Raw genomic sequence first — 17,669 nt, 5'->3', positions numbered from 1 at the left:
TGAAAGCAGAGTGGAAGTAGGTTGTCATCTGAAGTGCAATTAACAGAGTCGTGGCCTATTATTTGGAAGATGCCTTCCCTGTAAACAAGAACACACTCAGCATATTCAGAAGCATGCCAGCTTTGTCATCAGAGTAAAACCTCTCAGCAGCTGTGACTCAGCCAGACCGAAGCAGACAAGTGCCACCACATCAGCTGAGGGTGAAAGGACAAGGAGAGAGGGGAGGTAAGAGAAGACTTAATCCTCATTATTACGGAATCTCCTCAAGGACTGGATCCTTCATTCTGAATATGAGTTGAGGGCACTGGTAAGAGGCGACAAGCGTGGATCTTTAACTCCCACAATCTGTAATCAGGTATAATGTCAGGTACAGAGAGCTGACCAAAGTAGCCCTTCTTATTTGGTCATTTTGTGATAATTACAGCAAATGAATTAAAATTTTGCCTCTGACATGTTAGAGTCGCAAGCAGGAAAAGGGAAAGTGTGCGATATATCACTTATTTGTGTAAGCCATCGTAGTCCTTCCTAACCTGACCAGCAGAGGGCCCCAAGTTGTACCAAATGAGTATTCAATGAGAGCATTTTACACTCCTCACTCTGTTCTTCACACTAATAATGTATGTCTAGGTTTTTTAATACCTGCACCCACCTAATCTATTAGAGGAGCTTAGAGGGGCAGCATGGCTCAGTAGTTAAAGTATCTAGTAATCCAAGGGTTGCTAGTTCAATGTCCTTCTCACTCAGAGACTGTCTCAAATTGAGTGTCCTTGAGCAACATATTGAACACATAATTGCTCATAATGAGCAGGCACCTTAGGAGGCTACACCATCAGTGTGTGGGTGAATGAAACAACACAGCAAAATACTTTGAGCGGCGTAGTGTTTGAAATCAAAAGCTGCTCGCACATATTCACGCTGTCCAACATGCCAAGCACCTAAACGGCAAAGTGTCTGAGATGAAACTGGAATTCTACTTGACCAACACTGATCCGCTCCATCAGAGTTCTGTTTTTTTCAAAAGTATTCAGTAACAACTGTTTGTCTGCTGTAGCTGCCTACTGTGCAACTGAGTGGTAGTGAGGCAGGGGGGTGCAGAGAGAATCTAGTGCATTATGTTGCCTGCAGAAGATTGCAGCAATGTGCTGTAAGCAACATGTAAACAGACCGATAATAATTAAAACTCTAAATCGTCGAGGAGGCTGTTTTTTTTTCTTTCCGTTTTCTAATAGCATGGGGCCTGATATGGGCCTGTGGGACTTGAGTTAGTATACGTAGCCAAAAGACAGATATTCCCTCCTTTCAGGCTGGATTATAGTCACAGGGACCCCCATCTGAGAAGATTTAATCAATGTTACCAGACCCTGTTGCCTTGCTTGTTATGTAAGAAGGACAAGATGATCTACTGTGCATTGTTGACAATATATTATGGAAAATTAAGTTTAGTTTACAGATCGTTCATGTGCCCCAAGTCACCACGGTCAGGGTCTTGGGACAACTAATCCAGTTACATCTACATGTTTTTGGATTAAAACATGGCATTTTTCTTTTGGTCTCAAATAAAAAGAGAAAAAAAACCCACCTCAACATAAACTGTGGCCCAGATCTACCACATAGGCAATCCCAGCAATTGCACACTAATGTTGCAGCCCCATGAGGACAATTTGCTGACTTTGAGACATCAGCCAGGGCTGTGCAGGTGCAAGACTTGTCAAAAAGCAAAAGTGGAACATTAAATGGGATTATGGTCTTCAATAGCTGTCTGCACATCACCATTCAACATGATGATCCACTATAAGTGACTGAAGAATAGTTCTCCTACTCCCCTACGTTATAATTGGCAATGTATTATGAAGTTATCAGAAAAGCCAATCTGCGGTGCAATGCTTTAGTGTGACCTAGAGTAGTGCACACCACTGTATAAATAAACAATTGAAAAGTTGTACTGAAGCCTGATTAATTCACTGCAGTCAAGTCATCATCATCTGACGAAAACAATGTTCACAGGTCACTCAGATGTGCACTCCGCTGATTGACAGTTATAAGGCTGTGCTCAAACATTATTGCGTCGGCTCTGTAGTTTCTCACTTGATGGCTTCTCATGTCGATAACTTGAGTCATCAATGATCTCAAGAGGCCATGAAGTCTAATCTCATTTTGTCAGTCAAATCACCGCTCGTTTCTTCAACAGTGTCTTTGTATACAGTGCACAGGAAGAAAAAAGATAACCTAATTCTACTATTCTAACTGATAGAAACAGAGGACGTACACGGAGATGACATTCACTGCAGAATGAGGAAAGTAAGCTTCAAGTTATGCTTCAACCAAAAAGTAAATTTTGCCTCTCAAGTACTCACAATGTGATGTCTTGAGCGTTTCCCTCCTACATCACTTCTTTGTAACTCCAGAATGCAGAAGGAGCCAGATTCTAATACTTAGCTCGAAGCTAATGGAGACTAATGGCTGGCAATAGCAACAGCAGCAAAACTGCTGTTTATATATTTATATATATATATATATATATATATATATATATATATATATATATATATATATATATATATATATATATATATATATATATATATATTCTGGAGTTGGACAGATGTAATGCTTAACTTAAACTTAACTTAAACCCCTTGTTTTATGTATTTTCAAGGCAAACACAAAAACAATTGGTTGAGATATCACTATAAATCTTTAAAACCATTTCTATTGTTCTCCGTTGTGATAACTCTTTCAGCTGACAGCGCTGCCAGTGTTATAATCAGAACGTGATATGACCGTCAATAATACTGTGTAACTGTAGGTTTGACGTGAGCAAAAAAAAAAACATTTGTCAGGAATATCTGCATCAGTATGTCTAGTGAATTTTTGAGAGGATTTTCTTGTACAACGGTTGGAAAAATAACTGTTTGTCCACCATAAATACACCCAGAAATCAGTATATATAAGATTGAGGAGTTTCAACATGTCATGGCATGTAAAGCTGCCTTCAGAGTAAAAGAAACAGGAGCTCTGCTGCTCCTGCAGGAGGTTATTTAACTCTTTTCAGTGAGTGTTATTCCTGTTACCCTGCAATAATTGCAGTAACATGATGTATGAATTGCAACACGTGTCTAGCACCTTCAAAGCAAGGCAGCATGATTTCTTTTTCATTCCGTTTCACTGTGATTTCAATCATGGCAACCCATGGTGAAAGAAGGGAAGAGAGAGTTTACTTACGATGGGAGATCAGTGAGATGGACAAGACTTCTGAATGTCTTCAATTATGTAAACCTGTAGGAACACACAGATATGTGAGATAATTGGATACTGAGAAAATGGGAAACAGAAAAAATGAAAACATCATGGTGGAGATTTTTCTGTTGATATAATTATTAATACATAGAACTGTTTTCACTGCTTCACACACAGAGAAAAAGGTGGACAGGCACCAAAGAAAGACATTAAAAATGACTTTGCTGCAGCTAAATTCACTCCAGTCCAAAGATGCATCATCCCAGATGCTGCAGTTCTGTCATTTGTCTTTTTTTTTTTTTACATCAGTGTTGCACCGCACAGAGGAACAAGCATCAGTATGCTAGCATTGCCTGTGACTTACATTCAATTTCAGATTCAGGCTGTTCTTGCTTAGAAATGCTTTCTCTGGTTGGATCTTTAGAAGACATTAAGGACATACTTGCAACATGACATACTTTATCATGACGTGATTGTGACGTTTGACTGATGAGGACTGAATTCAATAGAGTTATAGATTTATGAATGCAAATGAAACTAAAATTTACTGACTCAAATATTATTCAACAGTGAACTCTGTATCCCTGGAGAGTCAAAAAGGTTTCAAGTATGCAGGACAACAAAGAGGATCCGACAGTGACAAAGAAAGCAAAACAAAATCATAGTATGTTCTATTGTACTTGGCCTCAGACATAACCACACGGAAAACTGTGACAGAATGGTCATTCAAAAAAGATTCCTAAGTCAGCAACTCTGGAAGGATGCACCAAGCTTGAGTTTTTCAGGTTTGGATGAAAGTGGAGCCAAATGCAGAGAGGAGGCAGGCATTAATTGGTGAGGAAAAAGCTTATTAACCAAAAACCAGGCGTAAATTCATCAAACATAAAACAGACAAAAGCAAACAACCTTGGATACTAAGGGACACATGAAGGGAGCAAAAGAGTGAAACATAACAGATGATACGACCGTGAATGAATCAGAAAACCAAACTGAAAAACAAACTAATCATGCAACAGGAAACAGGTAGGAGCACAGGAGGACATAGAAGAAGTCGATTGGTTGAGAGACACTGGGAACAGGGCTAATTAACTGATGCACTGGTAACACATTTTTATTGTCATAAAGCTTGTTTCCTGCATTTAACCCATCCTCTACTGAGTCATGAGCTTCTACTGCCAGTTTCGTTTGATGAAAATACAAAGTCAAACCTTCCACCATTTTGTCTTATATTTGTGAGTCAGTTAGCTGGTTACCCATTAAAATGGGAGTTTCTTTAAGGAAAATGAATGCATTATCTTATCTTTGTCAAAGTAAGGTTCTGAACTGTATTGTTATAATATGAAAATAATCTTTAGCCTCAACACCTTTTGGATTGAGAGGTGACTGTAAAACATTTGTTAAGGAGTCCACATTCATGGCTTTTTCATTAAAAAGGAACATAACCTGAAACACACCCAGTTCACCACAGGAAAATGGGGTCATGACCAGCTAGTTAAAGCAAATAATACATAAAAGTTGAGTTTCTGTTTGCTGTGGTTATCTCACCATGGCTGACTCAGTATTACCTGCAAGCAGCCCATTTCAAATGAGCACATCTTGAACAGGCACTGTAAAAAGTAATCTGCTACTGCCCAACCAGACTGTCATATAGTGTTGAATTATCAATAATGTGGATCCAGATGCTCAGTAAAGAGGACAGTAAAACACAGAGCCTGTGTCTGATACGCTATTATGAGTTCAAGTTATGTGAATCCTCAGGTTATAGCTCGTTAAGCCAATTTATGAGTAATTGCAAGGTTGTAAATCCATGAAGAGAGTTTGCATTCATAACAAATAAATAAAAATGTTACAAAATATCAGTATCATAAAAATATATACCTCAAACAAATCAGCACTTCTCAGTTTGTCAGTGGAATTAAAACCCCATCAGGTCTTCATAAGTGAACATCTCTGTGAAGTTTTAATGGCTGCTACACTCGAAGTTAGACAGATCAGTGTGGAACCAGCCAGCAGGCCAAACAGATGGCGTTTCATGGCAAAACAACTACCTCTAAAAAGATACAGAAAGCTACACTAACGGCTGGCAGACGCTCGCTCTCTACCCTGCTCTGCCTTAAACCTGGGCAATTAAAATATTTCTGCCTCAATAGCTGGGGAGTGAAAACACTGGAGATGCAACTCTCTCTGGTTAAGCATATCATGCCAAACTGTTTCCATGGTAACGGACTTCTTTCTCTTTATGAGGAAAAAGGAAGCTCGAGAAAAATATAAGATACCGCAGGGCCAGAACTCGAGGACTGTTGCAACTGTCACTTCTGCTACCCTCCAAAGTGTATATTTGTGTGCGATTCCCCTCAGAGAGGTCACTGACCCAAGGAGCAGCACTGCAGTAACTATTAGAATAAGGAATAACAAACAAGCATATGGATTATCAAGCCAACCACACCACAAACCTCCAGATCCCATCACGCTGAGCAAACTGTAGCTCTCATGGGACTTTGTGTATTTGTGTGTATGAGCCAGTGTTTGGATTCCATACCTCCACATATACAATCGAGTCCCTGTGGAATGGCCACAGGCTGCTCTTTATTTGTCCTTGAAAGGGAGAAGCCCGGTAAACACATTGATGGTGCGGCTGATTTAGTGTAAACACCTTCACACTAAAATCTTGTGTGAGTGGTGATGCACATGCACTCTGAGCCATATTTGTCTTGGTCCTTCTTGTTAATTAAGCTTTGGATTCTTGCTGCTAATTACACTGCTCGTCATTCAGGCCACAGCCATTTTGAGAGCTCTTGTTTTTCTCCATTGACAGCAATCTAACCATTTTTAATTTCATCTTAATCTCACCAAGGCAACAGCACAAATTATGCAAAATAGTGTGAAAATTAGTCACAGTGGCAGTCAGGTTGTCTGTAAGGTGGATTCCTGGATATTAAATCTGCAATTTTCAGTGGTGGTTCCAGTGAATTTTGTTGTTAAAATTTACTGTCATCTACTGTTACTGCACTGGGCTCCTGCACACAAAAAATAAGTACTGTATTAGCCATTATTCATTTCATTATCACCTTTTTCTCTGGCCTGGTGGATTAAATGTCAACCCTCACACAAGAACATCACTACTGTGAACAGAACAAAACCACATACAGCTGCAGTACATACCAGTACCAGTACCAGCAGTGACCAGTCTGACATGGCCAAACAAAGGAGTTCAAATCAGGCAGACCTGCAGTCACGGTGGTAGGAAGCAGAGGACACGATTGCCCTGACTTGGGACTTGTCTGTGGGGAAGCAGGTGATGTCTCTGATATGGCCGTCACCATCTGGCTTCTGGAGGCCATACTGCACATTTAGTCACATCTGAGTGTACAGCCTGTTGGGCAGTAAAATCGCGGCTTTTCTAACAGGAGTCCATACTGGAGGAATGACATGAAACATTTGTGCTTGAAATCATCACAGGAGAACTATGTTGACACAGATTTCCTAAAGACTGATGAGCTATAGGGTAGTTAAATGCCTCTGAGGTGGCAATGCCATCTACATCGTATTTTCAGGTTGTCGTCTTTCCATACAAGCCATTTTTGTTCCTGTGATATATCTGAAAGGTGAGAAGGAGAATTCCTTCAAATCTGGCTCAAACTTGCTGATGAAATGATGTGATGTATTAAATATTTCGGTGGCCAAAAGTCAAAGTCACACTACAAACTCTGCATCTAATACATGTAGAACAAACATCCAAGGCACATCAAGGATGTGTCAGGTCAAAGGGGGGAGTTTCACAGTAGCACAGAGGGTGACCAGCTGGGGCAAGTGTCCCTTCATGGCAACACTGCGCTGCAAGGGTTTTATCTTGTTGGTTTTAGTTCAAATTAAAGCACCATGGATAGCATGCAGCTAAATGGAGAAGATGTAGACTACTCAGCCTGTTTTACTTTTTTCAGTAATTGGTCACTGCTAATTTCAAGCTAAATACAGTTGTACTTTTTGGGTGAAGTAATGGCATGGTGAGTACAAGTTTTACAAATCACATGACTTATTGTCCAAATTTATGACCTCTGAGCAGGAAGTCAAATAACGTACATGATGTCACAGCCAATCATCTTTCAAAGCATCACACTTTTTGGTTAACTTCCTGATGTCATGGGAGACCATGGACAGTTCCCTGAAGAGTGTAAAGCAACTTGGAGACCTGATAACCACTGCAGAAAGGTCATCCATCAACAAGATAGTGGATGAAAGTAATGCCGTGTGGCACCTCTCTCTCAGATCATGGATGTCAAGGCGTCCTGTATGCCCCCTCAGAAGGGACAGTGAACAGTAACTTTGTTCACTGTGATGGATTACCTTCCTCAAACAAGCTTCGAGTCTCTGCATGTTGATTTTTATATCCCTCTGAAAAGAACTGAAACCAATGGCTGCCTGGAGGGAAGGAAATCAATCAAAAAAAAGTCGTGGTAAGCTTAGAAAAATGGCCAGCAGTAATGTACTATAAATAATTTGTACTTAATTGGCTCCAACATTCTAAAGCACCAGCATGGTCCTGTTTCACTTCCTGTGGGCAAACAATAAAAGCATGACATCTCAGCTGGCAGGGAAGGGATATTCTTGTCTGTTTCAGACACACTTTGTGATTCAGTCTTATAACACGGTTGGAGATTTGCATTAACCTGGTATACAATGCAGCGGTGCCATGAGTCTGAGCTTTTGTCAGACTGTGTACAAACTCGAGAATCACTGAGCAACATCAAGCTGAAAGTGGCACTGGTTTTTGAACACAGCCCAGCGTAGAGCTCAACAGTGATGCTCCAGAAACGGGGTTTGGGGTTTGGTTTAAATATCGCCACCTTCTTAAAATAATCGCCTATGTAATTTTTAAAGTTTTTCAGAAAACACAAAAACTGAAGACAAAACATCATAAGGAGTTGTTTCAGTCATAAAAAAATGACTTCATATAACTGGGAAGAAGGTGACGGTTTACAGGATACATTGAGAAATGGTTATTCATACTAAAGACAGCGCTTCAAAAAGACTATGACACTTCAAAGGCAAACTTTTCACCCCCACCTTCAAACAAACATATTTCATAAAAAGTGACACCCCTAAGTGTTACTGAAAAGAGTTACCGACTTTTATCCTCTTTTGGTTTTTTTTTGGAGAATTCTTTGTTCTCATTTGGTAATACCCAAATTAACTTGATTTCTTCAAAAAAAACAAAAAAACAAAAACCCATTTGAACTCTGGTTTGCAAATATATGGAATTAGTTAAAGGTTATATGACCAGAAAATAAATATATGAGAAATAAGATGATTTTCAAAAATGACAAAAAGAATATCTTTCTAATTATTAAAACTTCATATGTAAAGGTTAGATCTTTAATCTCAGACCCTTGGCAATCCTTAATGTCCATGGACCCAAACTTTGAGAAGCCTCGCTATGCCATTATATAGTCATTTCTTTACTGTCTTCCATCATTAGACAGATTATTTTCTGACAAATCGATGATCTAAATTTGAGCATGTTCTATGTCAGTGCTGATAAAAACCCACTCCAATCATTCGGCCATCCAACACTGAAGACGGTGCAGCTCATCAGCAAACAGAGCCATGCAGTGGTGTTCAGTGTGTCCTGTGGGAGCAGCTTCCACATCTCCACTTGCCCACTGTCACACTATGATTTATTGAAATATTACTCCAACCAAATTAACAAACGATGCTGCTCCCATTCAGGCTGTGGCTGCTGTGAATAACAAACACACTGGGGGAATCCATGCAGACCACCACCCTGACACAACTCTTATGGATATTAATATTTTCTTTCCCTGCCATTGGTTATTTATTTACCAACGTTCCGACCCACTCTCCCCACGGTATTGAGACAATCCATCCTGTCAGATTTACCCTGTTAACCAGGGACGTGGGGGTAGGGTGGAGAATACGAAGTTGTGTGTAGTTGCTTTGGTATATTTTGTATGCTTATGCATCTGTGTGTGTGTGTGTGTGTGTGTGTGCGTTTGTGTGTGTGTGTGTGTGTGTGTCAGCAGCCTGGGAGTGTTTCGGGAAGGTAATGAGAGAGTTGTAAGAATGTTATTAGGGGCCCACTGAGGCATTTCTGGGTTGCTACACTTTGAAAACCACTTTGACAGAAGCCACTCGCGACCTGAAAGTGAAAGCAATCTCTCATCCATCTTATTCATCCTTCGGTTCTCCTCTCTTCTGTTGCTTGTCTTTCTCTCTCTCCTTCTGTTCTGCTTCTTCTTCTTTTCCAGCATTTCCCTCCTGCTACCTCTTCCTCTATTTCCGTCTTTCTGCTGGGACACACTTGGTCAAACAATTGCTGAAACACTCAAAGTTGCTTCCATATGACATCAGTTTCAGAGAGGGTACAGAAATGTCATCAGGAAGACAAAAATCTCAAACACTTTCAGAGAGATTAGATTCTAAGGCAGCCATATACCCTGCTCAGGGAGATGTTGTTTGATTCCGTCAACCTTTCAGTCCCTAGTCAACTCCGAGAGTGGGCACATTCACCCTGGCCTTTTTTCTCCTCCTCCTAATACCAGTTCAATAGAATGCAAAATTAAATTTAAAAAATAACATACAGAATCCCTCTCTCATAGAAATTCTAACACTACAGTATTACGATAATTTCATTTTTACTTCAACTGATTTGATTTGATTTAGCCCCATTTTTACAACTCTTTTGTCCTTTTTCCATGTATTTGATATTAACCCATCTAATGCATCATCTCTCATACTGAGTTTTCCATTGTTTATCATTGTAGTTTGACCACCTGCTGCATACACACCACAGGTACTCAGATTTTGCTCCCCAACCCCGTTTCAAAAACAGACTGCATGTGCCAGAAACCACTTTCCTTCTGTAAACCGTCAGTCATATTTTGGTTTTATAATTGTTCAATTTTATAATGGCACAATTCCTTTTAAAACTACTTGACACTGTTAACATGCTGGTTGGGGTTTGATATCATGTTCTGTAGGTAAAGGTTTGTGTGATGATCACTATTTCGCTGGTCAAAGTTGAAGGCCACTGTAACCCTTACAAAGACTCCATATTTATGGAACTTCTTGTGGAAATTTCTGCAAATTAGCTACGAATGTGCACTGGGACTTTGATTTTTTATCTCCTGGCAGGTTATGTCAGCACTATTTTGTGTAAGTGAATTTTGAGTTTAAATTAGTTTAAAATGAAAAGGATCTGTGGACAGCAAGCGCTAATGGCCAGGCGAGCAACTTTGATGTTCACTCACTGGCTAGAGCTTGCAGTGTAACACACAGCTGACATTTGCTACTACTTACCCTACAGATTTTAGGCTTCATTGTCATCGAGTCTGTTCCGCTGTATGGAAGCATAAACAAAGAACAGCTTTGCTGTTCAAACACAGATCTCAATAGTAGATAAAACAGAATTTGTGCAGTCTAGCTTTTGCACTATGTGCCCCAGTGGCCTAATGGATAAGGCACTGGCCTCCTAAGCCAGGGATTGTGGGTTCGAGTCCCATCTGGGGTGACTATATTTTGGGGAAACTGTTGCCTACAGGTTTGAGAAGCAGTCTTGGCACTTTGTGTGTGCATATTCACTATGATAGGTAAGAATGTAGAGGGTAATTTCCTCTCAATGATTCATGCCGCATCTAAAAAAGGGCAAGTCAAGTGAAGTATTTACTGTCCTAGAAGTGCAGCAAGGGCACAGCATGCCTTGTGGAATAAAACTTGAGCTCTACAGTTATTAAATCATGCTATCATTATGGTGCTTTCAGTTAACCATTGTCTGAGGAGACATCAGCCTGTTCAAGTGTGAGAACATGTTTTTGTATGAAAGAGAAAGGTTTGTAAAGAGACAGTTCAACCTCGTCAGGAAATCTACCAGCGAAGAGAGGAGGTCGAGCACAGGAGAGTGAAACAGAGGTGGACAGAAAAAGACTTTTAATGGGGTCCTTCAAATTGAAAAGAACTCGCCCCTGGATGTGGGAATCCAATTCCCTCCAATCCAATGGGATTGGCATTGAGCAGGGTAAATAAGGATGGATTGTTTGTCCGTTAGCCCACTTTGGCGTGAATCCACCACTTAAATGTAAAGTGACAGACAGTCCCCACCATACACTGTTCTCTTTAAGTCAGCTTCTCTCACTCACCTCCCTCTCTCTGTTTCTGCAGTTTCTGTCTCTATCACAACCACAGCAACTACTCCTAATGAGGAAGCAAATGTCACCTACACAGCCTCACGACTCCACACCCCACCTCTACTCATACGCACATTTATCCACCAAGCAACACATGCACTCTGACTAAACACGTTATGTAACAGAAAACTCCTCTTTGTTTCTCCGCACAAGTCAGATGAGAAATGGAGTAGCTTAGCTGCCATGATGCAACTGGGTGTAACCTCTTGGCCGTTTCTCTGAGAGAAGAGAAACTAAATGGTTATTTGAACAATGATGATGATGACAAGGAGTAGGCAACATCGACATAGACAGATCACAAGATTGGGTGGAGCAACAGAAAAGGTTATCGAAGAGCAGGAAATGGGAAGTGAGGGCTGTTAAAAATGGATGGAACTGAATTAAAAGTATAGAGGGGTTTGAAGACAGACAGACAGACACAGACACACACACACACACACACACACACACACACACACACACAAAGGTAGACCCACAGCTCTAATGATCTGTGACAAGATGCCAATATCTGCAGCTGCCAGCCGGCTGCCCTGCAGCCATGTGACAAACCAAAAAGAGGTGTCAATCCAGGCTTCTCAAAGGAAACTCCAGACATCAATGCATTGAACCTGGAGCCCAGGTCCCAATCCGTGAATGAGCACACAAACACACAGCTCCACTCTTATTGAGTAAGAGCTCTTGAGTCTCACTTCAATGACACTTCACAGTGGCTCTCAGGAAGTCCCAGCCACACAATACCCCAAGTGAAATTACAGAAACTAGCTGGGAGCAACAGGAGAGCGACCAGTTAAACACTATTAAATACAGCTCTTTTTTCTGTCTGGACAGACTGAACAGAATACCTAAAATATGGCGACAGTGGACAACTCGTTCCAATGTGTTAAACTCTCTTATTTTCATGCACAGACATATGTTTTGTGAGGGGCGTTTTATAATCTAGACACAGGTTCAAGAAACTAACACCCCCCTTCCCTAATTACCCTGAACATTTAGCCTTCAGAAGAAAATGTTCAATGATGTGTCAATGTAAAACAGAAAAGAAAAAAAAAAAAAAACTGTGGTTGTAGTTGAAAAAATGCCTTTGCTGGTTCAGGTGAGACCTCATCAGAAAAGCATATTTTGCCTTTCAAATATACTCACATAAATGTGTCCTGTGCTCACAAAGATATATAATCTCTCCTGCATCATTTGTTAGTGATTCCAGAATGGGGAAAGAGCCAGCCATGTACTCTATATTCAGCTTGGAGCTAACGGTGGCTTATGGCTAACAACAGCTGCAGCAACAGAACACCTCCCAGGTATCATCCTCATAGCAAACACTTCACACACACACACACTTCACACACTTCACACACACACACACATAAGAAAACAAAAAAAAATCCCAAGTCACGTGTAAATGGAATGGCAATAGTGGTCTCTGCCATTCACCTGCCCACTTTCTCTGTACATAATAAAATTATCTTAATTTCCTCATTTGCACTGTCATATTCACTGGAGATCACCCTCTAGTGGCCGTAGCTGCACCTACACTTAAAAAAACAGGAAATGACAATCTGCTTCCATGCTGACAGAATGTGTCAGAGTAACTTTCTTTGACAAATGGAATTCCTTGACTGTGGAACATTGGTCATATATCTTGGAATCTATAGAAACAGTGACAGACACTGATTGTGTCAGAACAAAAAACTATTTGCATATTTGATTCCATCAGTGTTTATGGTGCCAAATGTCACTATAATCTGAAAAAAAATGCAGATCTGCTGTGACACTCATCCCGGCCATGACTCTCTGCATTTGACAGAGTTTGTGTCTGTGGCAGCATTCCCACATCCACCAGAGACTTATGCTGACTGAGCTGGCTACCTCAGCCCTCTGCTAATTTAAATGTAGATGAGCAATGTAGTCGCCCAGATTTACAAATGTTATCAGACCAAATGGCTCAAATTCAGATGCTGTGATGCTCAAAACAACTTATCCACTGTTTCATAGCATCAACATTAATAACAGAGTGAGCTACAGTGAAGCCTATGATGCAAGAATGTGTCAACAGTTGTTTGTAATAGCTCTCACTGCCAGAAGATAGCAACAAAAGTGCTGAACTGTAGCTATAACAACAGCACAGCTTTGCTCTTCAATCCAAGCAAACCTTTTTTTCCTCTCCAGTTAACATCTTTATTTACACTCAATCCAACACGACATGAATGTGGCTTCTACCTGTCCCCCTCTCTGCATGTTACAAAGTGTGACTTTTTCGAGTCAAGCTCGTGGAGAGAAAGAAGTCGATCACACACCAGGCGACAAAAAAACCCTGATAGCTCACCTCAAGGCAACACATTCCCTTTCTTGCCTCTTTTCTGTTTCCTCCTCAAAACATCAATGAGACAGTTTGGTCTTGTCCCACAGAACTGAGGACCCATCAAAGTTTTCATCAGTGATTGATTATTCCGATATGATGGCTGCTCTTTTCAGTCTGGTGAATCTCTGCCATGAATTTCTCAGTCACTATGCTGATCTCAAGATTTGTTTCTGTGTGTGGGCGTACACTGAGGACAGGAAAAAATGATTTCAAATAGCATTTGTTTCCATTTCAGTTTCTTTGTCCCTCTAATGGAAACTCTAATTATGGCGGCAGCAAAGGGGGAAGTACTGTGTTGCTGTCAGTTGTTTTACCTATGATGAGTTGTAACAGCAGAGAGGAGGCGTGTTCATTTTTTGGTCATTAAAAAGTTCGCCCTACAGAAGAGTTTCTGTGTCAACTGGCACCAGAAGCCTCTTGAGGCCCAGGACAAATTACTTAAATTCATGATGTTTCTTTAAAGGAATCCTTGTAATCTGTAACATTTCATGCTCCTCTCTTTAACCATTTGTATTTATACCTTTGAAAAATACATGATAATTCAAAGTAATCATGAGCCAAGACTGAGCGATCAGCATAGTTGAAATCGGGTTTCTTGTTAAAAAAAAAAAAAAGATTCATAGGTTTTTCTTTGCAGGGACATCAGAATATTGTCAGCCTTTATTCCTCCTTCTTCTTCTTTTTTAATTGAATCACAACTGTGATCTTTCCGTAATCCTAACCAAGTATTTTGAACCTGAATTTCAGACCATAGCCACATCACTGTTCAAATTTTGTATTTTCCAATGAGAAGAAAAGGAATGCCCAACGTTTTGCTCGAGGGCGGCTGCTGCTGCTGGTGTAACCTGCACTGTGTAGCCCCACCCAAGACCCAAACTTGTGGCCACGGCATGGGAAGCCACCAAACGTTGCGAGGATGCAGCAAAAACCCCTGAGCACGAGTGCCTGTGACCAGCATATCTCTAAAAGCAAGTCACCCAGAATGTGTGTTTTGTTTTTCGAGTACTCCCAAATAGGTGTCTTGAACTCATGGAGACACCCCCCATTGCTATTTTTTTTTTTTAATTTATTCCAGCGTGTAGAAAGAGTCGGCCACGTATAATTAGCTCGAAGCTAACAACTCTCGAGCAACTACTGACAACTGTAAAACTGTCAAAAAAAAGTTCATTCTCAAACTTGGAAGCATATCCATCCATCCATCCATCCATCCATCCATCCACCCATCCATCCATCCATCCATCCAGGGTTCACCCTGGACGGGTCGCCAGGAAGCATATCATCTGGTGTAATCGATATCTTCTATATCCATTTTACCACAACTTTGACTTAGCGCTAAAAATAAACTCTGAACTTTCTAGTTTGGCACTCAATAACTGTACCCAGAGTGATGAGCCAGTATTACATTTGAGCCAATTCCTCCATGCTCATTCATAGCTGGAGTTAGACGTCCCAAATAGCCAGGACATCCCATACATTGTCCCATAGACTAACTGCTATCAGAATTTCTCTATTACATTCATAGGCAGAGAGAAGGGGCGACTTCTGGTGCTCAAGACCTGAATGTTTTCTTCAAAGCAGCAAAGCTCTAAGGCTTTTAAAAGAACCTCAACTTGATGTCGTTACCCTTCAGTCTCCCATCAGATTGACAGGTACTGAACACAGCGCACTGCTTAGTATGAAGAAGACCCGCTGTGCACTGCAACTCCACCAAACTATGTAATGTTACTAAACCCTACAAAGCCTGAGTGAAGAAGAGAGAAGAAAATGGAAATGAGATGTAAAGGATTGTGGAGAAAGCAGGAGAAGAGGGAAAAAGGAAGGAAACAAAGGAGAAGACGAGCAGATGTCAGACATGAGCACATTATCTTTGCTGTGCCCCTAAGTTATGATCGTGAACATTTTAACGAAATCTTTGCCCCATTTTAGGTTGTGAAAATTACCTGCCCTCAGCATTTATTGACTAAGGTCGGCACAATAAGGATTTAGGCTCGTCCATGTCTTGAAGATTCTCAAATGATCTCCACTGATCACTCATGTTATTGGTCATTCCAGGACTGCATGTGCAGGTGTGCATTATTTTTCATATATACAAATATTCCATAAGAATGATGTAGGTTGAACATCTATGTCCCTGTGAGGGACTCTGTCAGCTGTCTATGAGATTGACAGAGGTGACATCATGGCGACCCTCGCACATAAGGGCACCTCTAAAGGTCTCACTCATAGTCAACTTCATGCCAGCCAGCTGTCAGGCTGTGAAAACTGTGTGCTGACATCTAAAGGAAAACTTCTTGTTTACCCACATGTGTGATTAGTTCATGATATTTTGTATCACAAAAAGGTCCCCATTGGTAGAAGTTCAGCTGAAGTGAAAACTGGGAAAACATGGGTCCTTTTCCTGTTTTTAAAAGCCAACTTGGCTTCTTTACCCATGATCACAACTTAACATTTATAATGTCTGGTCAGGGTTTGGGGGCAGGGTAAGACCTTATGTTCAATAAAACTTGCTCTCAGATTAGATCAAATTAATGGCAGATCAAGCCAGGAATACTAAACTGCAACTACTTTTATCCATCTTGTAGTAAAAAAAACCTTTGCTGGAGGTTAAAAAAAAAAATCTCATCAGTCTAGAGAGCAGGAAGTTTTCCTTCCTCTGCTCATTTTTCTGGCTCGTAACAGAAAAAGAAAATCCTGGTTGCGCTATCCCCTCCTCTGATTCCTCTTGGATCGACCTCATCCAAATAATACCACAATAACACAACACATTCATCTCAGCAAGTGGTCACAGATAAAAATTTAATTAGATTCCTTCCCTCCACTTCCCTTCTGTTTGATTGTGGAGCGGAAGGGCGAGCCCTATCACTGTAACTGTGGAAGAGCTGAAGAGGGCCGGCGGTGCAGCCACAGCTGCAGCCTGAAACTGGCTGAGGGATTACTCATGGAGGTTCATCTGATACGGGCACAGCTTGAGAGCCAAGCTTAGCCTGAGATTAGTATCAGCACAGGTGGGTGGCCATGCACTTTGAAGGCAAACACACACTTGCTTACAAGCTGCAGAGAGTCATCAATTACATTGCTGTGTCATGTGAATGTGGAACGAAGCCGCACACATGCTCACACATATATACACTCAGTTATTGCATCGGTTCCGTCTCCGTTCATCATTCATGCTTTTAAAGAATGGCTTTGCGTGTGCGCACACACACACACACACACACACACACACACACACACACATCTGTTCACATCTGTGTGTAGCTTCTATTTTCCTGGCCAGGCACCCAGTCACTTTATTTTGCAGCAGGTAATCGCAGGATGACAAGGTACGGGCTGTTCTGATTTACTGCGCCACCATGCCTGGGGGTTAAAAATGGAAAAGTGATAAACAAGAGAGAGGGAACACACCCTGAGACCCACCGCAGAAGGAGAGAGAGGATATGTGTGGTGCTATACTAGATTGTGCGAGAGAGCAGTACACAAAACATGTTTGTCATAAATCTTAGTAAGAGACAGAGAAGGAGATGATAGTTTTTCTCCTCTATTCTGGAGTCCACGGTGTGTCATAGCAATGTGAACACAGTTTATGATTAGACAGATGAATCAGAACACAGATGGGTGTTCAAAACAGTAAAAAAAAAAAGTGTTTTTCAGGGATTTTCAACCTTGTTGAGTTGAGACATGAAAATAATATAGGTGGTGTTTGGGACCCCACTTCCACTTGCATTCCACCATTTCTTGCTAACAGACGGAATGATAACTTACATTTGGGCTTTAGTGTTTTAGATTTATTTTCATAATTGCATGATCACAGTCAACATATGCATCTACATATTAATAATTTAATATGTTTTAATATGTTTACAGGCTTTAGT

The 17,669-nt window shown here is 40.8% G+C and overlaps 1 protein-coding gene and 1 non-coding gene across 6 annotated transcripts in view; one reads left to right on the top strand and one right to left on the bottom strand.

The window, feature by feature from the left end:
- rbfox3a (RNA binding fox-1 homolog 3a) overlaps nucleotides 1-17,669 on the bottom strand; it is a 661,616-nt gene that overhangs the window by 479,313 nt on the left and 164,634 nt on the right. For all 5 annotated transcript variants that reach the window (XM_086195774.1, XM_086195768.1, XM_086195772.1 and 2 more), the window contains one exon: nucleotides 3,223-3,276. The gene's annotated coding sequence lies outside the window, so the exon portion shown is untranslated. The remainder of the gene's footprint in view (nucleotides 1-3,222; nucleotides 3,277-17,669) is intronic.
- On the top strand, nucleotides 10,693-10,765 carry trnar-ccu (transfer RNA arginine (anticodon CCU)). The gene has a single exon. It is a non-coding gene; the product is annotated as a tRNA-Arg (tRNA).

The sequence above is a fragment of the Aulostomus chinensis genome, chromosome 23, assembly GCF_037954235.1.
Source record: "Aulostomus chinensis isolate RoL2024-O1b breed Wild chromosome 23, RoL_Achi_v1.0, whole genome shotgun sequence".
NCBI lineage: Eukaryota > Metazoa > Chordata > Actinopteri > Syngnathiformes > Aulostomidae > Aulostomus > Aulostomus chinensis.
Note: the sequence above shows the minus strand (reverse complement) of the source record. Positions and strands in the feature narration are given on the sequence as shown.